The 26040-nt window shown below is 38.9% G+C and overlaps 4 non-coding genes across 4 annotated transcripts; all 4 read right to left on the reverse strand.

Moving 5' to 3' along the window:
- Positions 1–4571: 4571 nt before the first annotated feature.
- LOC133659462 (U8 small nucleolar RNA) lies at positions 4572–4704 on the reverse strand. Its single transcript, XR_009827689.1, has one exon. It is a non-coding gene; the product is annotated as a U8 small nucleolar RNA (small nucleolar RNA).
- Positions 4705–6835: 2131 nt separating this feature from the next.
- Positions 6836–6999, reverse strand: LOC133659445 (U1 spliceosomal RNA). The gene has a single exon (XR_009827674.1). It is a non-coding gene; the product is annotated as a U1 spliceosomal RNA (small nuclear RNA).
- A 1779-nt stretch (positions 7000–8778) lies between these two features.
- On the reverse strand, positions 8779–8970 carry LOC133659448 (U2 spliceosomal RNA). The gene has a single exon (XR_009827676.1). It is a non-coding gene; the product is annotated as a U2 spliceosomal RNA (small nuclear RNA).
- Positions 8971–12146: 3176 nt separating this feature from the next.
- Positions 12147–12310, reverse strand: LOC133659443 (U1 spliceosomal RNA). Its single transcript, XR_009827673.1, has one exon. It is a non-coding gene; the product is annotated as a U1 spliceosomal RNA (small nuclear RNA).
- Positions 12311–26040: the final 13730 nt, after the last annotated feature.

The following is a 26040-nucleotide window of genomic DNA, read 5'->3' on the forward strand; positions in this document are numbered from 1 at the left end:
TTTCACTGTAAACATCCTAATGTGGTGTCATATTTCCATGCTTTGAAAGTGACATCTAGAGCTGGGCGATATATTGAATATACTCGTGGGTGTGTCTCTGTGCGATGTAGAAAATTACTATTTTGTGAGTATTCGAGTATACGTTCTCACGCAGTTGCTTTTAGCTGCGGGCATTACACTACAGGCTCTTCTCACTTTTTTGTTATGGTTTACAGAGGGGAGATGACGGCAAAGACACCAGGGGCAGTCTAGCTCTATGTATTTTATTATATATACACTACCGTTCAAAAGTTTGGGGTCCCCCAAACAATTTTGTGGAATAGCCTTCATTTCTAAGAACAAGAATAGACTGTCGAGTTTCAGATGAAAGTTCTCTTTTCTGGCCATTTTGAGCGTTTAATTGACCCCACAAATGTGATGCTCCAGAAACTCAATCTGCTCAAATGAAGGTCAGTTTTGTAGCTTCTGTAACGAGCTAAACTGTTTTCAGATGTGTGAACATGATTGCACAAGGGTTTTCTAATCATCAATTAGCCTTCTGAGCCAATGAGCAAACACATTGTACCATTAGAACACTGGAGTGATAGTTGCTGGAAATGGGCCTCTATACACCTATGTAGATATAGCACCAAAAAACAGACATTTGCAGCTAGAATAGTCATTTACCACATTAGCAATGTATAGAGTGTATTTCTTTAAAGTTAAGACTAGTTTAAAGTTATCTTCATTGAAAAGTACAGTGCTTTTCCTTCAAAAATAAGGACATTTCAATGTGACCCCAAACTTTTGAACGGTAGTGTATATTACAATATATATAATAATCAAACAATAATAATTTAGATGTCCGATAATATCGCTTTAAAATGTAATATCGGAAATTATCGGTATCGTTTTTTTTATTATCCGTATCGTTTATTTATTTATTTATTTTTATTAAAATGTATTAAATTATTATCGGCCGATAAATGCTTTAAAATATAATATCGGAAATTATCGGTATCGTTTTTTTTTTTTAACGGTATCGTTTTTTTGGTTTTTTTTTTATTTATTAAATCAACATAAAAAACACAAGATACACTTACAATTAGTGCACCAACCCAAAAAACCTCCCTCCCCCATTTACACTCATTCACACAAAAGGGTTGTTACTTTCTGTTATTAATATATTGGTTCCTACATTATATATCAATATAGATCAATACAGTCTGCAAGGGATATAGTCTGTAAGCACACATGATTGTGCGTGCTGCTGCTCCACTAATAGTACTAACCTTTAACAGTTAATTTTGCTAATTTTCATTAATTACTAGTTTCTATTTAACTGTTTTTATATTGTTTTACTTTCTTTTTTATTCAAGAAAATGTTTTTAATTTATTTATCTTATTTGATTAATTTTTTTTAAAAAGGACCTTATCTTCACCATACCTGGTTGTCCAAATTAGGCATAATAATGTGTTAATTCCACGACTGTATATATCGGTATCGGTTGATATCGGTATCGGTAATTAAGAGTTGGACAATACCGGAATATCGGATATCGGCAAAAAGCCATTATCAGACATCCCTAAATAATAATAATAATAACTACGGAAATGGAGTGTGAACTAATATCCAGAAGGGGTGTGTGGTGGAAGACTATGTGTATGAATAATTAGCTGTTGAGTCTTACCAAATGTTGAAATGAGGAGAAAGAACAAGGCAGGAAAGGCAGTCCATGGGGCAGGCAGAATATCCAGGGCGAGAGAGAGGAGTCAAGAGTCCGTGTCCAGGCGAGGGTCGAGGATCGAGGAAGGCGGTCCAAAACCACGGGGGAAACAACGGGAGATAACAAAGGGGGAGACTCGGGAAGGCACTGCGGAAGAACAACAAGGACGTCAGAACACAGAGGGAAAAACGCAGAGAGAGAGAGCATAAGGCTTACGGTATACAAAGAGGTAAACTAAGTTCCCGCATGGGTCCTTGGATCCACTGGTCCTTTATCCAGCTCGCCCTCATCAGTCCCAGGTGTGCAGATTGCCGATTGTCTGCAGGCTTGTCGCTGCGTGGGCGTGCTGCGCTCAGCGTGAGCAGGGGCGTGTCCGGGCGAGCAGCCAGAGGAGGAACTGTGACACTCAGTTGCAGGAGGGAAGTGGTTTGAGTCCGCGCCGTGACATCTTTCTTGTCTCTCCTTCTCACAGAGACATAAAACAAGCGCACCTTCTTACATACGTCACATACTGTCGCGCGTGCAACGTCATACGCCCTCGCGGAGCAGAGAGGTAGCGGCATGGATAAAGTTAGCTGTGGCAGGTGGTGCAAGCGGAGTGGTGCGAGTGGTAATACGAGAGAGAGAAGGTGCGAATCTGGTTACAAATGGAGGAAGAACTAATTCCCCAAAAAGAGAGCATGGGGTCCATCGTCTGGCGGTGGTTTGGCTTCAAGCGGGAAGATGTTGAACAGACAACCGTAATATGTAAAGTATGCGGCAAAAGCGTTGCTACAAAAAGTAGCGGCACTACTAATTTGTAGCATAATTTGAAAAGTTCCCCGCTAGAGAATGAAGAGTGCTTGAAAGGCTGCATGTCAACATCTCGGCCAGTGCCACACCCACTAAATGCCGAAGCAACCAGCACTGACACAATTGAGCCTGGCGTCTTCCATTTCCAGATCAACAAAAAATAGTCAACAACAGAAGGAGATAACGTGTTTTAAAATATTGTAATGGCATTCTGTACAAAAAGTGCACTTTATTTGTTTTAAAATATTGTAATGGCATTCCGTACAAAAAGTGCACTTTAATTTAGTGTTGTTTTGATGTCATCTTAGTGACATCATGCACTAAAGTGCACTAATAGCTTCTTTTAAAATGTCTCTGACAATCTTGCACTTTCTGTTTTGAAATTACATGAATGTTTGTGCCACTGTTTAATAACTGTTTAATAAATACATCCATCCATCCATTTTCTACCGCTTGTCCCATTCGGGGTCGCGGGAGTTATAGTTTTGGTAAAGTGACTTAGTTGTGATTTCTCTCTCTGCATGAAAGTTTAAAAGTAGCATATATTAATGCAGTATGAACAAGAATGTTTTAATGTAGACACATAGAATCATCATACTGCTGTGATTATATGCATCAAGTGTTAATTCAAGGCTAAGGCAAAATATCGAGATATATATCGTGTATCGTGACATGGCCTAAAAATATTGAGATATTAATAAAAAGCCATATCGCCCAGCCCTAGTGACATCACTAGTGCATTTTCCCTCGTGTAAACAACTTTGTAGCACAAGAGCATTTTAACAATACAGAAAAAATAAACTAAAAAAGTAAGTAATTTTTTTTTCATTAATGGACAAGAAAATAATAAACAAAACTAGAATAAAAATGAGAACGTAATAAAAAATGTGAAAACAAAACACTACCCTACTTGGTGTGTGTAACCTTGAACTATTACATAAAATAAATACAATAAAAAAAATAATGTTGAAAAAAAAAAAATAATTATATATATATATATATATATATATATATATATATATATATATATATATATATATATATATATATATATATATATATATATATATATATATATATATATATATATATATATATAATTGGGGAAAAAGTTAAATTAATTGCTGCGAGGTTTCCTTTCAGTATGACTCATTTTTTTTAGTTTTCGGTCCTTATTGTTCACTTAAAAGAGCCAGTCAAAAGACTTGATTTTTTTCCCGCAAACATCACATGTCTATTAAAGACGTTAAACCCGTTTTTTTGCAGTACCCTTATGAGGTACATAAGGGTAACCTCACCCATCAAAGGCTTTTTCAAATTCTAAAGGTAGTACTACTAACCGAACATTTCTGTCTCTCGCATAACAGACGGCCTCTCGGATCAGCATGAGGCTGTCTGTGGTCTTCCACCCTGGAATGGCACAGGTCACTTAATCTAAAAACAAGGACATCCGTGTGGGTAAAAGTTTACTAAAAAGTTTACGTCACAGTTTAAAAGGGTGATGGGTCACCAAATCTTTCAGTCGGTTTTGTCATTCTTCATGTTTAGGAGTGTCACTATCCCTATTCAAGATAGAAATTTTACTTTGCACTTTATTGATCTGATTGATTAGTATTACTATTTATTGATTATTGGTATCTATTGATTTATTGGAGTTTATTTATTTGCATTGGATTAATTTTTCAATCCACAGTAAAGCTGATGTTTTATATATTAGTTTTTATAGTTGAATTGTGTTGGCCCTGTGATGAGGTGGCGACTTGTCCAGGGTGTAGCCGCCTTCCGCCCGATTGCAGCTGAGTTAGGCTCCAGCACCCCCCGCGACCCCGAAAGGGATAAGCGGTAGAAAATAGATGGGGATGGATGTTTTATAAGTTCACGATTCGATAATGTCGGCGAAAATGTTAACAAGTGTAGAATGTGCTACTTACCACTAAATAGCGGCAGCTTTGGCATCATTTTGCAAGGACCTGCTCAAAGCTCTGATGTCATCCTGCAGGACATGCTTCCCTACACATTGACAATCAATCAATTATGTTTTACTTTAATTATTACTATTAACAAGTCAATAAAGTCAGAATGGGGTTTACAGAGAGTTGCTGTTCTCTGCAAACAGGAGACATTAATCATATCTCATGATTGTCCATTCATCATGTTCTGTGACTCCATTGCTGGAGTAACAGGTAAGGATGTACCTCACTGAAGATACCTGGCAACTGACAGAGCAATGTTTTTATATTCCAGGGCACAGCTAACAAAGTCGCGGTTTCATGTTACCGCGGCAACATTCCTCTTTACACAAACTCACATATATTCATACATGCTCTCACTGGATTAGCCAAAAGGCAAACATGCTAGGATAATTTAGTTAAATGCTCACATTTTGTGTTTTGGATCAAAGGAATATGTAAATAATGAAGCATGTTGTTGTATAGTCAAGAAACTCACTGTTGAATCCAAGGATGGAGCTTTTTTCACCAAACCCTTATTCATTTATTCCCTAACAAAGTATCTGAAACATAAATATTGTTTGATATTAGTTTGATTTAACAAAGAATAGAAACACACAACCGAGGCAGAAATATAGTGCCGCAAAAGAAGAAAAGGGAGGATTTTACTTCCTGGTTTGATTTGAACATACACTACCGTTCAAAAGTTTGGGGTCACATTGAAATGTCCTTATTTTTGAAGGAAAAGCACTGTACTTTTCAATGAAGATAACTTTAAACTAGTCTTAACTTTAAAGAAATACACTCTATACATTGCTAATGTGGTAAATGACTATTCTAGCTGCAAATGTCTTGTTTTTGGTGCAATATCTACATAGGTGTATAGAAGCCCATTTCCAGCAACTATCACTCCAGTGTTCTAATGGTACAATGTGTTTGCTCATTGGCTCAGAAGGCTAATTGATGATTAGAAAACCCTTGTGCAATCATGTTCACACATCTGAAAACAGTTTAGCTCGTTACAGAAGCTACAAAACTGACCTTCCTTTGAGCAGATTGAGTTACTGGAGCATCACATTTGTGGGGTCAATTAAACGCTCAAAATGGCCAGAAAAAGAGAACTTTCATCTGAAACTCGACAGTCTATTCTTGTTTTTAGAAATGAAGGCTCAAACACAAAATTGTTTGGGTGACCCCAAACTTTTGAACGGTAGTGTATATGTCTTGGATTACTCACTAATTGATCCAACATGTTATGTTTCTTTATTATGTAATTATATACCAAATAACGAGGTAAATTTGCAGTTCCTTACCGTTTTGGTTAGTTAAAAAAATAGACAATAGGCGACAAAACATCGGACACGGTCATGTCGGTGTTGGGCCGGCAGATGTCTCTGCTGAATTCACCCCTTCCATAATAAATCTAACCATCAGATAACGACATGACAGGGTTCCAACTTTTGAGCGAAGAAAATATTTTTATGTGTACTAAAATTTGTGATAAGTCATCTTGTTATAGCCTTGTTAGTTTTGCATAATTCAATACAACAGAATACCCAGTTTCTGTGTTAAATCACAATACTTTAAATTAACTGTATGTGCCGTGTTCTGACAATGACTCACTTACATTTTTAAAGAAGTTAATATTAACCACATGATCAGAGGAGAGCGCGGACATTTCATTTCATAAGTGTCAGCACAGGCTAAGCCTGATCCCAGGTGAACCACCTTCTTGATCATGGTAACTCCCCTGCCAGGTAAGTATGAGTTATACATGGCTCACACACACTAGTCATTCACACACACACCATGTTAAGTGATGGCCTCATCCCATGCACACTAGCAAACACACACACTCAACAAGCCCAATTTAATTGTCGAGCCCGCCTCATGACCAAACTACTTCCGGCTTATTTCTTGTGCCATTGAAGCAAACGCTTCCGCCACCAAGTGACGTGGAGTGGTAACTACATCACTTAAAACCGGACATGAAGGCAATGTAACTTAAGCATTACTTGTAACTAACACGTAATAAAATGTATAACAATTACCCATGTAAAATGCTTAGAAATTATTTATAGCATTTTCTCAGTACCTGTACTGATAAAGCAACACAGGTTGTGTTGTTAAAAGCATAGCCAGCATAGGTGCAGAGGTGTTACCAGTAGGTGGCAGTACAACACCAGGTTTCCCTACACTCACTGCATGATCAGTCAAGTTGAATTGTTTTGTTTGCAATTCGATGTCAGTGACAATCTTTAACATTGTAATATGTGCTACTCACCACTAGATGGTGACAATTTTGACATGTGTTCATTTCAATAACAAAACATGTAATCATTCTGAGGACGTGATACATTTAGTGTGTATTGTCATTAAACAGATGATCAGGGGAGAGCGCGAACGCAGTCCCCCACTACCACAAATTATGCAGTTGAGATTCCCACATTTGGGGAATTCGTAAGGGTCAGCACAGCTGGAGTGCAATGGCTGAGCCTCACCCTAGGTGAACCACCTTCTTGATCATGGTAACTCCCCTGCCAGGTAAGTATGAGTTGTACATGGCTCACACACACAAGTCATTCACACACACACCATGTTAAGTGATGGGCTCACCGCGTGCACACTAGCAAACACACACACTCAACAAGCCTGCACATGTACAAGAGTCTACTACACAACATTGTTTGATCATTACAATATCATCACTATTTATATTACACTTGAACACAACTATTTGTTCCCATCACGCAATCTACACTACTACGCCTAGCCTGTACTGGAAGGGTCTGGGTGTCCCTGCCTCCCTTTACAGTAAGGATGTGCGTATCGATCCTGTGGTATCGATATAGCGATACTCACACGCTACTCATTTGGCATCACTTTTCTGAAAAAAGTATCGATATAAACCAAAAAACGGCGTGTGGGGGGTGCAAGCATCACTTTCAGATGTTTTTGATTACTTACTTAACTTACTATGTGCTGGGACACCCCTGTACCTGGCAGAGTATAGAGCTGGCCCAGTCACGTCACAGGAGACAGCGAATGAGCGTCGTCAACGTGCAACACACACACAGCCAGCCGACAGCGTTGTTACTTTTCCTGAACAGCAATCTGAGACTTCAGTAAAGTGTGACGTGTGACGACATATCTCGAGTACACTAAAGGTGTGATGGTGTCAGACATTTTTGTAGATAATTTTTCCAAGTTCACTTTCTCAGGGAACTGTCTTTCGTATGCAGGTTTATAGGACAAGGAAATCCTAGTTTATTGTGATAAGGAAATGATTGACTTTGCTTCAGAGAAGTGTTATAAGTTTACTTCCACAAAGAGGTTTGAAACATAACATTGCTATGAATAATTGTTTTTTTAAGCTTTTTCTACCAAGACTTTTTTTTGAGAAATAAGAAAAGTGAAAATGTGTATATTTTTGTTTATATTTAATTTATTTTTCATATTTATGTTATTTATTTTAATTTTACTTTTATTATATATTGACCATAATAAATGTGGTATAAATGGTCTGTATTTGTCTTAAATAATAACAATAGTAATAATATTTTTGACTGACAAAAATTGCCAATAAGAAATTAATGGTATCGGTATCGATGAAAATGCAAGAAAAAGTATCGGTATCGTATCGAATCCTAAAAGTGTGGTATCGCCCATCCCTACTTTACAGCCACTTCCTGTTTCTTTGTTTGGGACAGCAACACATGTTATACTGTTACCATCTAGTGGTGGGTAGCACCACTACACCGTTTAAGATTTTCACTGACATCAAACTTGAACAACTTTATAATGAAACATAACAAATCACATTTGAATTAGCTTGAAAAAAACAAACTAATTCCAATACAAAATATTGGGCAATATGTGAAAAATGCTGTTCACAAACACCTTCCGTCTAATTCGACTTAGTTGGAAATGTTTTGCGAAGAAGAATGGGCAAACATGTCAGTCTCTCGATGTGCAGAACCGGTACTAACAGACCCAAAGACACGCAACTGTTTGCAACTTTTCCACACGATATGGTTCAGTTTTCTGTTCGTATCTCGTCTGAAACGTCTTCGACAAACAAAGCTCGGTTTCATCCGTTTAAAGTTTACATGTTTAAAACTAGATGTAAAGAAAGGGACGGCTTTACCTGCAAGTACCCACATCATTCCGGATGGCAATTGTGTTGTGTACAGTGTACAAGTAAGCAACGATAACCATATTATCTCAGCCTATACAATGTCCACGCATTAATGCTGTTGAACTCAGTGACTTGTTGTACTATCAACTGAATTTCAGAAATGAACAATGTAATTTTAATTGATTTTGACAAGAGAGTGTGCACCATTTCTGGAGGTACTGCTATACTGGGTCAATGCGTGTAGTGGATGGAGCAAAGCCCCTATTCCATCTCCCTAATCCAAAAGTCAATTTAGTATATGGTCCCCATGTAGGGGACGTATCAGTTATTAAACCGATAAGAACAGATACTACGCTCGATTTTAGTCAAAAGGCCGAGAAGCGATGCCACTAAGGCGTCAGAAGGGAGGATGTCATTCCGGACACAACAACCTAAAGTGACGGTTACACACATTTATTAACCACAACGTCACATATCAACACACCAAACAACAACCATGCACTTTATGAATGACTGCATTATTTTAAAGGCTGCAAATACTTTTAATGAACGGAAGTGTTTGATCACTCCTGCTTGTCATGGTCACGTGGTACACGTCATTCCAATATTAAGCGCACCAGTCTCAATCAACCAAACAAACAATGCATAGCCTTCAATATAAAATACATAAATGTTGGTGGTTGGTAAAATATTTTTGCAAAACGCAAAGTGGCTGTACGATCAACATTTGACCAATTTAATTGTCGAGCCCGCCTCATGACCAAACTACTTCCGGCTTATTTCTTGTACCATTGTGACAAACGCTTCCGCCACTAAGTGACGTGCAGTGGTAACTACATCACTTAAAACTGGACATGAAGGCAATAAAACTTAAGCATTACTTGTAACTAACATGTAATAAAATGTATAACAATTACCCATGTAAAATGCTTAGAAATTATTTATAGCAATTTCTCAGTACCTGTACTGATACAACAACACAGGTTGTGTTGTTAAAAGCATAGCCAGCATAGGTGCAGAGGTGTTACCAGTAGGTGGCAGTACAACACCAGGTTTCCCTACACTCACTGCATGATCAGTCAAGTTTTTTAGTTTTTTTTAGTTTATTATTCTTCGGTCAATGGTCAACAAAATAAACAAACAGTTGTACATTCATAGATTGAAAATGAAAATGTTGCAGACCGAAAGGGTTTAGGCAGAAGTTGAACACTTATTGCGCCTAACCCTATAAACAATGTCAAAGTATAAGATGAACTTCCGAAAATTATGAAATGTCCTTTGTACAAGATGAACTTCCGAAAATTATGAAATGTCCTTTGTACAACATATTATAAATACACATTCATTATACACAACATAAACACAGTTCAATTATATACACAGTAAAGGCATGTGAAATATCCTTGTACACGTATTATACCTTTGTACCAATTTATATACTATATACAAACAATTATACTTCCATTATTATTTATATCCCACATTTAGTATTTTAATTAACATTGATCATAGTATTAACTACTGTGTTGATTCAAAAGTGATATATTTTTTCAAGACATTGGTCTTAAAGTGTTTTTTAAATGTGTGAATGGAACTGGAACATTTTAAGGAATCATCCAAGCTGTTCTATAGTTGAACCCCCCTGACAGAAACACATCTACTTTTTTAAGCTCGTTCTTATCTTAGCTTTCTGGAAGACAGCTGAACCTCTGAGGTCATAGGGATTCTCTCTGGGTTTAAACCTCTCCTGTAGATACCGAGGCAGCATGTGGTTATGAGCTTTGTACGTCACAATAGCAGTGTTGAGGTCAACAAGATCGTGCAGTTTTAATGTTTTTAATTTAATAAACAGAGCATTTGAATGGTCATGATAATCTTCATAATTTACAATTCTGATCGCTTTCTTTTGAAGTAAGAATATAGAGTTGATGTTTGTTTTGTAATTGTTACCCCAGATTTCAACACAATAATTACGATAAGGGAGTATGAAAGAATTAACATGTTAAGAGCCTTTTGATTTACGGAGTTTTTGATTTTATGTAACATAGCAATATTTTTTGCCATCTATTTAAGTACAGTTTCCAATTTAATTCATCATCTATATAGATTCCCAAAAATGTTGTTGAATACACCCTTTCTATCTCCATATCATCAATTATTATATGACACTGTATGTTATTTTTCCTATTTCCAAAAATTATATATTTTGTTTTATTTAGGTTGATTGAGAGTTTATTGGCATCAAACCATTGCTTTAGTATGTGGAGTTCACTCTCCACAGTCTCTAAGAGTTGGCCAAGGTCTTGCCCAGAACAGTACAAACTTGTATCGTCAGCAAAGAGAATACAGTTGAGTTTTTTAAAGATTTTGCAGATATCATTATTATACAATAAAAACAATTTTGGTCCCAGTACAGAACCTTGGGGTACTCCATGTGTTATACTCTTTTTATCTGAATCTACATTGTTCATATGCACATACCAGTGTTTCCCATAAACTGCCAAGATACCTGTGGCGGTGGGGGCGTGGCTATGGGCGTGGTCACCATGACATCATCGAGTAATTTGCATAATTTACTACAATGATTTGATTTTCTCCAAAAAGGCTCAAAAATTGTATACTTACTAATTAATAATAGTTTTGTTTTAAATGTCCATCCATCAATCCATTTTACAATATAATTACAACACTTTATGTACATATTTATATACAGATTTGAACAATAACTTATTCACTGAAATATATTTATTAATTGTGGTTCTTACAAAAAATATATCTTATAAAATATATAAGCTAAAATGTCTCAAAGCTCTGCCCCTTTAATTAGGGCATACTAAATAATTTAACTTTAGCCTACTACTACAACCATATTATTTACCGGCAACATAAAGTGAAACAGAGGCAGAGGTGTCCTGCCACAGTCAGTAACAAATAAACAGAAAACAGTAGTGGTGGTAGATAGACACAGAGCTTCATCAAACATCTGATCCACTGAACAAAGAGCTCCAAAAATCTTGAACTTTGGACTGTCATCAGTTTTACTCCCTACACTTAACCATGTGTTTCCCACTGCCTGCAGACTTTGCATCCTTTGTTATATACACATGTTGTGTTTCTAATATAAATACATTTAATAAAGTCAAATACAAATAAGGCAACAAGAGAAGTATCCTACACTTTTCTTTTGTAAAGTAAATCTGAACAGCCGATATGGGCATCTACATCAACTATATAATTTGCCTGGGAAGCTGGAGAGGACCAAAAAAAAAATATTTTTTTTTTCTTTTTTTCTAATTTGTGGCGGACGTAATTATTTTTTGGCGGGCCGCCACAAATAAATGATTGTGTGGGAAACACTGCATACTGTCCTCTGCCACCAAGATAACAAGTTGAATTGTTGTTTTGTTTGCAATTCAATGTCAGTGACAATCTTTAACACTGTAATATGTGCTACTCAACACTAGACGGTAGCAATATTGTTAGTGCTCATTTCAATAACAGAACATGTAATCATTCTGAGGACGTGATACATTTAGTGTGTATTGTCATTAAACAGATGATCAGGGGAGAGCGCGAACGCAGTCCCCCACTACCACAAATTATGCAGTCGAGATTCCCACATTTGGGGAATTCGTATGGGTCAGCACAGCCGGAGTGCAATGGCTGAGCCTCGCCCTAGGTGAACCACCTTCTTGATCATGGTAACTCCTCTGCCAGGTAAGTATGAGTTGTACATGGCTCACACACACAAGTCATTCACACACACACCATGTTAAGTGGTGGGCTCATCTCGTGCACACTAGCAAACACACACACTCAACAAGCCTGCACATGTACAAGGGTCTACTACACAACATTGTTTGATCTTTACAATATCATCACTATTTATATTACACTTGAACACAACTATTTGTTCCCATCATGCAATCTACACTACTACGCCTAGCCTGTACTGGAAGGGTCTGGGTGTCCCTGCCTCCCTTTACAGCAGGGGTGTCCAAACCTTTTCCACTGAGGGCCGCACATGGAAAAATTAAAGCATGCGGGGGCCATTTTGATATTTTTCATTTTCAAACCATAACAAAATATATGGATTTTGTTTGTTTTTTACCTTTAGGGCTCCCGGGGACCATAAAGGGTCTAAGTCATTAAAATGTTAAAAACAAGTCAAATTATTATTTATTTATTTATTTAACGCTTACAGTAAATCTCTACAGTATATCAACTTCAGGTTTATATTAGGGCTGCAACAACTAATCGATTAAATCGATTATAAAAATAGTTGGCGATTAATTTAGTCATCAATTCGTTGGAACTATGCTATGCACATGCGCGGAGGCTTTTTTTAAATTTTATTAATTAAAATTTTTTTTTTTTTATAAACCTTTATTTATAAACTGCAACATTTACAAACAGCTGAGAAACAATAATCAAAGTAAGTACAAAAACAGTACAAAACAGCGCCAGGACGGCGCTGAGGCTACGTCTCATGAGGTGGCGTAAGCTAGCCAATGATGTGTCATGTGCAGCTCACGTGACCACGCCGTCTGGAAACATTCGAAAAATGGCGCAGGAAAACAGTACCGATAGTTTAGCGGAGAAACATCTTGAGGTTATTGCTTCAATGGAGAAAAGTGTACGACCTAAGTCGTCAAAAGTGTGGGAACACTTTACTTTAAAGACTTCAAAGAAGAGCGTTTCCTGCAAAATGACACGGAAGTACAACATTGCTTCAGGAGCACCTGAAAAGGAAACATGTTGGAGCCATGGATGAAGGGAACAACTCACAGTACGTAACTTTTTAAGTCCATAGTGGCAACAAGCATTCATGAGTTCAGCTTTTTTGTAAGTAACGTATAAGTTATGCCTTTGTTGTAACGCGGGGCTGATGTTTCTCCGGCACATTTGACTCCGTTTTGAGAGAGAAAACTCACGCTTACCAATTTGGAAATAAACGTAACGGACAGAAATATCTCAGGTTGGTTTCATAATGGATCAATGTAGCCGGGCCGATAAAGCTATATAAATATATTTAGATTTGAGTGACGCTTTAGTATAACTAAACGTTATGAAGGTGCTGGAATATTTCATGCTATTATTTAGAGGCAGCCTAAAATGAATCCTTTATTATTCACAACAGAAACGTGTACAATATCTGATTCAGTTCTGATGAGTTACATTTCTGTGTTATTATTGGTGTATGCTGCACCCCCAATGTCTACAACATGGTGCCAGTATGCTGGGTTTTTTCAATAAAATACTGGAAAGGATAGAAATGTAGTTTGTCTCTTGTATCTGATTATTAATCGATTAATCAAAGTAATAATCGACAGATTAATCGATTATCAAATTAATCGTTAGTTGCAGCCCAAGTTTATATAAAGTTTAAAAAAACAAAAAGTTTTTAGGCCTTTTCTGTCAAAGACAACTTAGTTTTTTTATAATAAAACTGAAATATGCAGTATTTCCCCCACTGCCCAAAACATTCAGAAAGCAATGTTTGATGTGAAGTAATTAGAGCCTTAAAAAGATCAATAATACAGGACACCATTGATTTTAATTTATTATTATTTTTGAGTAATCACAGTGAAAAGATAATTAAAATTCCATTAAATATATTTGGGATCCAAAAGGTGCCTCACTCAGAAAGTGATACCATGGGACGGCGTGGCGAAGTTGGGAGCGTGGCCGTGCCAGCAATCTGAGGGTTACTGGTTCGTTCCCCACCTTCTACCATCCTAGTCACGTCCGTTGTGTCCTTGAGCAAGACACTTCACCCTTGCTCCTGGTGGGCCTGGTTAGCGCCGTGCATGGCAGCTCCTGCCATCAGTGTGTGAATGTGGAAATAGTGTCAAAGCAGTTTGAGTTCCTTAAAAAAGGTAGAAAAGCGCTATACAAGTACAACCCATTTACATTTTTATTAGATTTTTTTTTAACTTCCAACACTTAAAGGCCTACTGAAACCCACTACTACCGACCACGCAGTCTGATAGTTTATATATCAATGATGAAATCTTAACATTGAAACACATGCCAATACGGCCGGGTTAACTAATAAAGTGCAATTTTAAAATTCCCACCACACTTCCGGTTGAAAAACTCCTTTGGATATGATTTATGCGCGTGACGTCACAGAATCCACGGAAGTGGTTGGACCCCATCGAACCCGATACAGAAACCTCTTGTTTTCTTCGACAAAATTCCACAGTATTCTGGACATCTGTGTTGGTGAATCCTTTGCAATTTGTTTAATGAACAATGGAGGCTGCAAAGAAGAACGTTGTAGGTGGGATCGATCTGTGTATTAGCGGCTAAGTACAATACTTACAGCAACACAACAAGGACTACTTACTACGCCTAGCCGATGCTTGCCGCCAAACCCACGGATGAAGTCCTTCGTCGCGCCGTCGATCGCTGGAACGCAGGTGAGCACGGCTGTTGATGGGAAGATGAGGGCTGGCTGGCGTAGGTGGACCGCTAATGTTTTTATCATAGTTCTGTGAGGTTTCAGGCACAACACCGGTTGCTAAGTTGCTAAATTAGCCTTAGCGTCGTTAGCAACAGCATTGTTAAGCCTTACCAGGCTGAGAATTTTTAACCCTGTAGTTACATGTCCATGGTTTAATAGTATTGTTGATCTTCTGTCTATCCTTCCAGTCAGGGATTTATTTATTTTGTTTCTATCTTCATTTGAGAACGATGCTATCACGTTAGCTCAGTAGCTAAGTGTGTCACAGATGTATTGTCGTGGAGATAAAAGTCACTTTAAATGTCCATTTCGCGTGCTCGACTCTCATTTTCAAGAGGATATAGTATCCGAGGTGGTTTAAAATACAAATCCGTGATCCACAATAGAAAAAGGAGAGAGTGTGGAATCCAATGAGCCAGCTTGTACCTAAGTTACAGTCAGAGCGAAAAAAGATACGTCCATCACTGCCTCTCTAATCCTTCACTGTAACGTTCCTCATCTACGAATCTTTCATCCTCGCTCAAATTAATGGGGTAATCGTCGCTTTCTCGGTCCGAATCTCTCTCGCTCCATTGTAAACAAAGGAAAATTGTGAGGAATATTGCCTCCTGTGACGTCACGCTACTTCCGGTACAGGCAAGGCTTTTTTTTTATCAGCGAGCAAAAGTTGCGAACTTTATCGTCGATTTTCTCTACTAAATCCTTTCAGCAAAAATATGGCAATATCGCGAAATGATCAAGTATGACACATAGAATGGATCTGCTATTCCCGTTGAAATAAAAAAAATTCATTTCAGTAGGCCTTTAAGTTACGAGCTCAACTTCAGATATATCTGTCGATTTTACGTTTGAACTATTATTTTGTTTGTTTTATGCTCCTTTGTCAAATAAAATGTTTTTGTATGGCAACCACACAATATATGCAATATTTCCCACATAAAACATTTTAAAGTGAAATATTTTGTAGTAGAATGTCTGACCTTTTGACCTATATTTCTTGTCTTTTAAGAATGTCCGCTCATTTTCAATTCTCTTGTATTTTGTGCCATTGAATGGACCAGTGGTGGGACAAAAGTGAATGTTAAGTCGTGCCAACCTGTCTACAGAATGTGTTGACTGTCTAAAGGATTCGAGTTGTTATGGAACAGATAGGGAAAAGATAAAAGACATTGACGCACTCGATAAGGAACGATGACGCACAAAAGACATATAAAAAATGTCAGAAGACCGGAACTCGACAGTGATTTTGGCTTGTGTGTGTCTTGTTTGTTCCGGAGTGACATGTGGTCTGTCTGCACGGCCAACTCAATTCAACCTGCACTTCTGATAATGGGTAAATACATTTGTTGTACTAAACTACTTTTGTTGCCTGTTTAAGCTTCGGACAATCCACTACACAAATTGGCGTCACGAACAGGATGGTTTAGAAGCTACAGGTCGACAGCCGCTCTCGCTCTGTCAGTCAGGCAGACAGTGTGCTGCACGCGCGCATAACAAGGTAAGCGTTTTGCTTAAAGTGTAAACATTTTCTGCCTGGAGAGAGCCGGATCGATAAGACTAATTGCTGAATCTATTTTTGATAAAAGATAGGTTTAGTCAGGTTATCCAAAAACAACCTGGAATGGGGTAAATTATGGTTGGATTGAGTTGTTTTATATGTGATCATTTGTCTGTGTGTTTGTTGAAAACTTGTGATTTCTTGTTTTTAACATAAGGGGATTGTTATCAGAATTTTGGTGGTTTGGAGTGTAGAAGCATAAGACGATGTGAGACGAAAAATTTCTTCTAACCTCTTCATCCTCTGTCGTTGTTGGCAGAGGATGCTTTTTTCTGCAAGTACATTAGGTTAGCCGGAGTTGGACACAGCGAAATTTGAGGCAAGGTTGGCTAAACTGATGTGACATTTGACCCACACAAATTTATGACGTCTATGAAGGTCCTACGTATCTGTCTATGTGGAAGCTGCAGCCGGGTAAAAAGCCTGATATAAGGTGATCGTTCAGTGACTCCGGTAAAGGAGATCAACTGAGCCAAGTTGTCACGAATTTGGAAATTTGCTGCAGTATAGATGGATAGAGTAAGGGCTCCATATGGTAGAGCCTTGGTGAAACTATATGGACTGACCAGACACAATGTTCTGTAGGATTGGGGGGTGATTCCTGGTGATTCTACAACGCCTTAGGCCAGGGGTGTCAAACTCATTTTAGATCGGGGGCCGCATGGAGAAAAATCTACTCCCAGGTGGGCCGGACTGGTAAAATCACGGCACGATAACTTAAAAATAAAGACAACTTCAGATTTTTTGTTTTGTTTAAAAATAGAACAAGCACATTTTGAAAATGAACAAATCATAATGTTGATGGTTTTTTTTTACACATACATGTTGCAGTTAATAGTATTCTATCTTTATTTGTCGTTACTTATACTTTCTGAATAAATGATGGGATAATGTTCATCAGTCAACTCATAGGTGTAATTTTCAATCTATTAAGATAAAAAAATATCAAAATCAAATTACAGGATGTTATTTATGTAGTTTACTCATTTTTCTCAACTGGTGCACTAAGATCATGTGTTTTTTTGTTGTTTTTTTTACATATGTAGCATCATCTAAAATTATACAAAGAATTGCTATTGCGACATCTAGTGGACACATTTAGAAGAGCAGTTTCTTTCATTCCAAAATTTCGCAAACTCATCCCGCGGGCCGCATAAAACCTGTTCGTGGGCCTGATCCGGCCCGCGGGCCGTACATTTGACACCCCTGCCTTAGGCAGTTATCCGTGTTGGTCAGGAAGGAAAAGCAGGGTTTGCTCCGCTAAACGGGTTAATCGCCGTTATATGAGTAAGAATGACCTGTGTGTGTTTGTTAATGAGACGGCCGATTCCACAAAAGCACGCGTGCATTAGTTGTTTATATTGGTCCGGACCAGGGGGGCGTGGTTTGTGGGATAAAAATGTGTGTTTTTTAAATGTATATATGTATATCTGCGTATTTTAATAACTTTTGTGTAGCACCTGGTTTCTTGTCTGGTTTAATTCCCCCCTTCCTTTCCCCCCTCTCGCAACCTCCCTTCACGCTTTTTCTCACAGCCCCGCTATCTGTAAAAGTCTGGAAATTGTCTAAAATGTGTGTGCGTGTGAGAAAGTAGACAAAGTTTATGTACAGAAAACATATGAGTGAATGATTTATCCATTTAATTATCTTATTCCGCTCTCGGAGGTTGGATCGCGGGGGCAGCAGCCTAAGCAGGGAAGCCCAGAATACCCTCCTTAAACTTGACTATTTGTCCATCTAAGAGTGAATGATAAATGTTGTTCTTATTATTAAGGTTCTGATATGATACAGCTGTGTTTCTGGATGAGAAAAATAGTTGTCTATTGCATTTACTTTTAACTGTGCTGGTAAATTCTCTGTGTGTGAGTGACTGTGTGACGCATATAAAGAAAAAAAAAAAAAGGAGTCTCAGCTGGGAGACATTTTGAGATAAGAGTGTGTGCGTGTGACGAGGCTGTGTGAGTGTCAGCTGTACGAGGCATTGGTTCGAAGAGGAGTGACACTTATAGCATTGAGCTAGGTTAGCATTGTGTTAGCATAGCATTGAGCTAGGTTGGCATTGTGTTAGCATAGCATTGAGCTGGGTTAGCATTGTGTTAGCATAGCATTGGGCTAGGTTAGCAAAAGTTTGCTTACTGAGGCATAGTAAGGCTAAGTTAGCATCTAGCTTGGCATTACTAAGTGTGGTTGAACAGTTATTCTCGGTCTGTAGAGTGTGCTAGTAGTAGGTGCTTGCTAAGTTCAGTAAAATAATAGATATATGGAAAATTACACGTTTAAATATCAATAAATAAATACGGATTGTGGGACATTGAAACATTGTTTAATTCATCATTCATTTATATGTTTAGTATACTTTTTTGGTACAGCCTTGATGCTCTGCTGATCCATACAGCTCCTGTGGGAAGTTGCGACAAACACACACATCATAGATTAGGACACACTGTAACTTTGAATTAATAGTTATACAACAAATAAATTAATAATATTGAATTTAAATTTGATAAAGATAAATTGATCATACATTGACATTTTAATTTTTTTTTAGGAATAAACACACAATAAAATAAAAGTTAAATCCATCCATCCATCCATCTTCAACCGCTTATCCGGAATCGGGTCGCGGGGACAGCAGCTCCAGCAAAGACCCCCAGACTTCCCTCTCCAGAGCAACATTTGCGACTTCCTCCTGGGGAATCCCGAAGCGTTCCCAGGCCAGAGAGGAGATGTAATCCCCCCATCTGGTCCTTGGCCTGCCGGGGGGCCTCCTCCCAGTGGGACGTGCAACAAGGACCTCCCTAGGGAGACGCTCGTGAGGCATCCGCACGAGATGCCCGAACCACCTAAGCTGGCTCCTTTCCAAGCGAAGGAGCAGCGGCTCTACTCCGAGTCTCTCTCGGGTGACTGCACTTCTCACCCTATCTCTAAGGGAGATGCCAGCCACCCTTCTGAGGAAACTCATTTCGGCCGCTTGTATCCGCGATCCTATTCTTTCGGTCATTACCCACACTTCATGACCATAGGTGAGAGTAGGAATGTAGATAGCTCGGTAGACCGAGAGCTTTGCCTTCTGACTCAGCTCCCGTTTCGTCACAACAGTGCGGCAGAGAGACTGCAATACTGCCCCAGCTGCTCCGATTCTCCGGCTGATTTCCTTCTCCATCTTTCCCTCACTCGTGAACAAGACCCCGAGATACTTAAACTCCTCTACCTGGGACAGAGTCCTGTCCCCTACCCGGACTGTACAAACCATCGGTTTCCTGCTGAGAACCATGGCCTCAGATTTGGAGATGCTGATCCTCATTCCAGCCGCTGAACACTCGGCTGCGAACCGATCCAGTGAGAGCTGAAGGTCACGAACCGAAGGTGCCATCAGGACCACATCATCTGCAAACAGCAGTGACGCAACCTTTAGCCCCCCGAGACGTATACCCTCTCCGCCATGGCCACGACTCCGCCTAGAAATCCTGTCCATGAAAATCACAAACAGGATAGGTGACAGAGCGCAGCCCTGGCGGAGACCAACCCCCACTGGAAACGGATCCGACTTACATCCAAGCACCCGGACACAACTCTCGCTTTGGTTGTACAGAGATTGGATGGCCCTCAGCAGGGTTCCCCTCACTCCGTACTCCCTCAGCACCTCCCACAAGATCTCCCGAGGGACGCGGTCATACGCCTTCTCCAAATCCACAAAACACATGTAGACTGGATAGGCATACTCCCAGGCCCTCTCCAGGATTCCCGCAAGCGTAAAGAGTTGGTCAGTTGTTCCACGACCAGGACGGAATCCACATTGCTCCTCTTGAATCTGAGGTTCGACTATCGGCCGGACCCTCCTTTCCAGTACCTTGGCGTAAACTTTCCCAGGGAGGCTGAGTAGTGTGATACCCCTGTAATTAGCACACACCCTCTGGTCCCCCTTTTTGAAAAGGGGAACCACCACCCCAGTCTGCCACTCCCTCGGCACTGTCCCAGACTTCCACGCAATGTTGAAAAGGCGTATCAACCAAGACAGCCCATCAACACCCAGAGCCTTCAGCATTTCTGGACGGATCTCGTCAACCCCCGGAGCTTTGCCACTGTGGAGTTGTCTAACTACCTCAGTGACTTCACCCCGAGAGATCGACGTCGATCCCCCATCATCCTCAGGCCCTGCTCCTATCAGGGAGGGTGTGTCTGATGTATTTGGGTTCAGGAGTTCCTCAAAGTGCTCTTTCCAACGCCCTACGACTTCCTCACTTGAAGTCAGCAAAGTCCCATCCTTGCCGTACACAGCTTGGATGGTTCCCCGCTTCCCCCTCCTGAGGTGCCGTATGGTCTTCCAGAACAGCTTTGGTGCCGCCCGATAGTCCTTCTCCATGGATTCCCCGAACTGCTCCCACACCCTCTGCTTAGCCTCGTCCACAGCCACGGCCGCTGCCCTTCGGGCCCGTCGGTACCTTGCAACTGCCTCCGGAGTCCCCTGGGATAACATACCCCGGTAGGACTCCTTCTTCAGTCGGACGGCTTCCCTGACCACCACTGTCCACCAGGGTGTTCGAGGGTTACCGCCCCTTGAGGCACCTAAGACCTTCTGGCCACAGCTCGCAGCTGCAGCTTTAGCAATAGAGGCTTTGAACACTGCCCATTCCTGTTCAATGTCCCCAACCTCCACAGGGATGGCAGAGAAGTCCCGCCGGAGGTGGGAGTTGAAGTCCTTTCGGACAGAGGACTCCTCCAAACGTTCCCAGTTCACCCGCACTACACGCTTGGGTTTGCCAGGTCTGTCCAGAGGTTTCCCCCGCCATCTAACCCAACTCACCACCAGATGGTGATCAGTTGACAGTTCAGCCCCTCTCTTCACCCGAGTGTCCAAAACATACGGCCTCAGATCAGCTGATACGATTACAAAATCGATCATTGATCTTTAAGTTAAATGTATATTCTAATACATCTAAGGGCATCTGTGAAACATAGAGTCTGAAGAAGTACAGATAAGAGCCACTCAGCGCCATTGTCAAAAAAAACCGTAGAGAAGCGTTAAACAAATTCCAATCAGAAGGAAGACAGACCAAAATATGAGAACTTAAGTAAACAGACAGCAAGTAAACCAGAAATAATAATGTAAATAAATAACAAAGAAAGCAAATTTCTATGTGACATTGGTGCATGTAGAATTACAAATAGAGAATAAAACTAAATGGAAATAACTGTCTGCAAGATGAGCATGACGTCATGAATTGTGCTCGGGTTAGTAATAGATAGATAGATAGACAGATAAAACGTTATTGATTCCTTCAGGAGAGTTCCCCCAGGAAGAAGAAGTAAAAAGTAAACAGTAACTAATAAGGGTATAAATGGAAACAGAATAGAAAAATATTACAAGGAGAATAAAAATAGAACAGTAAAATAAGAGAAACTAGGCATTAACGACCATGATATAAAAAAGTATTGCACTGTTATTGTTTTGCATTCCCTGTCATCCTAGCCCCCCCCCCCAAAGAGGAGTTGTACAGTGTAATGATGTATGAGACAAAGGATTTTTTATAGGCTAAACCAGTAGTTTTCAAAGGAGGATATGGTGTTTCCGCCCGGACAAAAAAGGGAGGTACTTGAAGGTATGCCAAGGGGTACCTGAGATTTTAAATATTTTAAAATAGCGACAATTCAAAATCCTTTATAAATATAATTATAGAAGAATAATTCTTCAACAAAATAAATATTTAGAATTAAGTTCACGAGCCCAGATGGATCTTTATTACAATATCCAAAGAAGGTTGATGATTGATTATATGTATAGAAATCTTTATTATAATTCAATCACTTGTTTAATTTTTAAAAAACGTTTAGTTATTCTCATTTTTTTGTTTGTCCAAATAAGTCAAGTAAGACCACAACAAATGAGCAATATGGTGCACTGTTATACAATTTAATAAATCAGAAAATAATGACATTATGCTGTATTTTATTTCTTTATTTTACTGGGAAAAAAGGTTGAAAACCACTGCCCTAAATCATATCTAAAGCTAAAATTATTTTATAAGACTGATTATTTTGGATTCGTAAATGGTATGCTGTTGATTGTGGTTAGCTGCAAGTTTGTTTATTTGTTTGTTTGTTTAGTTGTTTGAGTGAAATGGGAAGAAATCAATAGGAATAATTACATGCAAAATGGAATAAAACTATGAGTGCGATAGATAATGAATGAATAAATGAAATAGGTTTATTTTAGTCATATAATCAACCATCAACCAATTTGTGTGAGCAGTTTAACAGTAAATTAGACATATTAACAATCATACACATTTACACACAGAACAAAAAAGAAAAAGAATGACCAAAAAAAAAAAAAGAATAGGCGGAAGCCAAAGCTTATATTGGCCTATGATATACAATTACTGAACATTAAATTACCTGGAACATCAACATTAAAAGATGAAAGTAATTGTTACTATATTTTATAATGTTCAAAAAACTTTACCTTTCAAGGGTCTCCAAAACCATAACAAAAAACCACGTGTTCAGCTCATCACTGAGGATGGTACATCATTTAACTCCTAAAACTGAAATACATTTGTGTTTTTATTTTATTTTACTTGACCTATTTCAAAAATCAATATCCCCCGTAAATGATAGTGTCTCCTCATAATGTAAACAAGCTAAGAATACAAACTGGAAGGCTGTTGTTCTTTACTTGGAAACATAATTGCCATTGTTTTAAAATTAAATTATCTGAACATTTAACACATTATGACTTAAAAAATGGATTGATATGATCATAATAATAATAATGCTTTGTGTATTATTGAAATGAGCCTTTTAATTTTAAGTATTGGGTCTATAATTCTTCTATAAACATTTCCCCAAACTTCAAAACAATATTACATATGGAAAAATAAATGAATAATATAACATGTGCAGACATTTCTTATTCAGCATGTTTAACTTTATACCGAATAGCCATGGATTTGGATATTTTCTTTAATATGTTCAATATGCGGCTTCCAACATATTAATGATCAATTACTATTCTCAAGAATGTAGTTCATATACTCTGTCAATTTCCACTTGATTCAACTTTAATTTGTGTTTCACAATTTGACTTTGCACCCTGGACAGGTCGCCACCTCATCACAGGGCCAACACAGATAGATAGACAGACAACATTCACACACTAGGGCAAATTTAGTCTTATTAATTTCTACATATTGAGATCTATTACTTAAAATAACTACTTAACCACTGTTGTGAAACACCTTTCTAATTTATGGGAGTATTGGGATAGGATTGAGGAAGATGTCTGCTGTGGTGGTGGTTAGTTTGGAAATTAATTTAATAAAAGTAACTTTAAAGTGCAGTCTGACATTTTAGTTTGGAGTAATTTGTGGTTTATTTAGACATTGAAGTGCACCATACCATGCGCCCGGGAATCATTTTTGGTGATTTGGCTCCCAAAATTGTTTGTGGTTTGGTGTGACTCGGCCGGGGTTTTGAACTTGCGACGTGCCGATCTCAGGGCGGACACTCTAACCACTAGGCCACTGAGATGAAGGAGGCAAACCAAATCTCAACAGCTTTCAGTTAGCTATAGATTTTGAGAGCATAATGCGAATAACTATAACTTTACAACTGTTTGCTGTGAATAGTTTGAATAATAATTACAAATAACAGCCTACATTAATAAATAGAATAAGAGCCGATATGTAAAGTGTTAAAAAGAGGAGAAGTGTGATTAGGGCTGGCGCTTAGAGCATGGCCTTGTGTTTGTTGTGACTAGGTTGGATAACCAGTCGGAGACGGGCAAGGCAAGGATATGTTTGTGTGGCGTTTTTCATGCAACAAAGTGAAATGAAAGAAAATAAAAGCAAAATTAAAATGCAGACAATAAAAATAAACACAGTGCGGACGTTAAAAGTTAAAAGATTAAAAGATTTAGCTGAAAGATAAGGAGAAACGTGAATAAAAACATTCCTTTGTTTTGGAGAGTATCACGCACAGCGGGAGGTCAGAGTGCAAGCATGACAGCTTGCTCGCGCCTACTGATAGACAAATGATAGTTTAAATTAACTTATACATAATCTTTAAGTGAATTAAAAGGGTACTTAAATACACATGAAGTAGTACGTATAATCTTTGAATTAAGGTTATTGATTAGCAATTAATGGGATAGTTAAGAATGTAATTTTAAAACGTGATATGCAAAATTGAACTAACCGAGAGGATATGAAAACGATGGGTGTACATGTTTTGAGTTCCAAATTCTGGAGGAAAAAACCTCAACAAAACGTAAAACCATACAGACGGACTTGGGTGGTAGCCACGGTTGTGCTAGGTCAAGCGAGGGTGGAAAGGATATGCAGCCGGGGGACTGCCAGCTTCTCTGAACAAGACAAGCTCCAAAGTTGTAGCCAGAACATGCTCACAAAAAATACAGGTGTGACAGCAGGACGAACAGCAGGATACAAACAGACCCCTGCTGGACATAAGTGTCAACGGACAATGTTCAACACAATCTTTGAAGCATTCCTTTGTGGTCAACCTGCACACACCTTGTAATGACCTGCTTACGAACTGTGCCCTGACAATTCAATACCGCACAGAAGGAACTTCCTGATGTTGCCTGACAGCACGACATCAGCTGACAACTACTAGGGACGCCTCCCAGGAACGAATGGAAGACGGGGACTGCTCCAACTGTCCTAGCACTAGCTGACTGAGGTGCGTCCGTGTGTCCTGCCACCCAAACCGCCAAAGTGTATGATCACCAATTAGACGACTCATAATAGGAGCCTTTTGACTCTTATATATGGTGGGACTCAAGGTATGGCCGCTCATGTGAACTATCCTTACAACAATTAGAATGGTATAAGATGGACAACTAATGACCCACATTGTTCCCTCTGTCCTGCCTACGAAACCAAAAATTTAGGTCAAATGATAAAACAGGGCGTAGCTGCCGCTGATTGAACCGATACGCTAATACCACATTTTCAATTATTTCGGTTGTCTGTTAAAAACATAGCTATTGGTTGCAATTTGGACATTCCTGCTGTAGGCTACAAGGACCTAGCAGCTACACAACAGCTGAGCTAAAACAAAATTTAAGCATATCAAATAATTGTAGTTGCTTATTACATACACAAAGTCGCAGAGAGACAGAAGTCTGTAGAAAGTATTCAGTAACAAACGTGTCCGCATTATTAAACTTTATACCACAGGAAATATACTGAACAAATACAGCAGTTACTGTCAGACTCTAATCCGAATTACCTTGTCTAGCAGAGACATGGTTAAAACCCACAACAACTTTCGTTCTAATTAATGTCCCGGGGGACAAGATTACAGAAAAGACAGATCGAGTGACAAAGGGGGGAGGAATTATGATTTATGAAAGGGAAAACATTAAAAGTAGATCAATTTGAGTATGTTGAAATTAAAATCACATT

The sequence above is a fragment of the Entelurus aequoreus genome, linkage group LG10, assembly GCF_033978785.1.
Source record: "Entelurus aequoreus isolate RoL-2023_Sb linkage group LG10, RoL_Eaeq_v1.1, whole genome shotgun sequence".
NCBI classification, from domain to species: Eukaryota; Metazoa; Chordata; class Actinopteri; order Syngnathiformes; family Syngnathidae; genus Entelurus; species Entelurus aequoreus.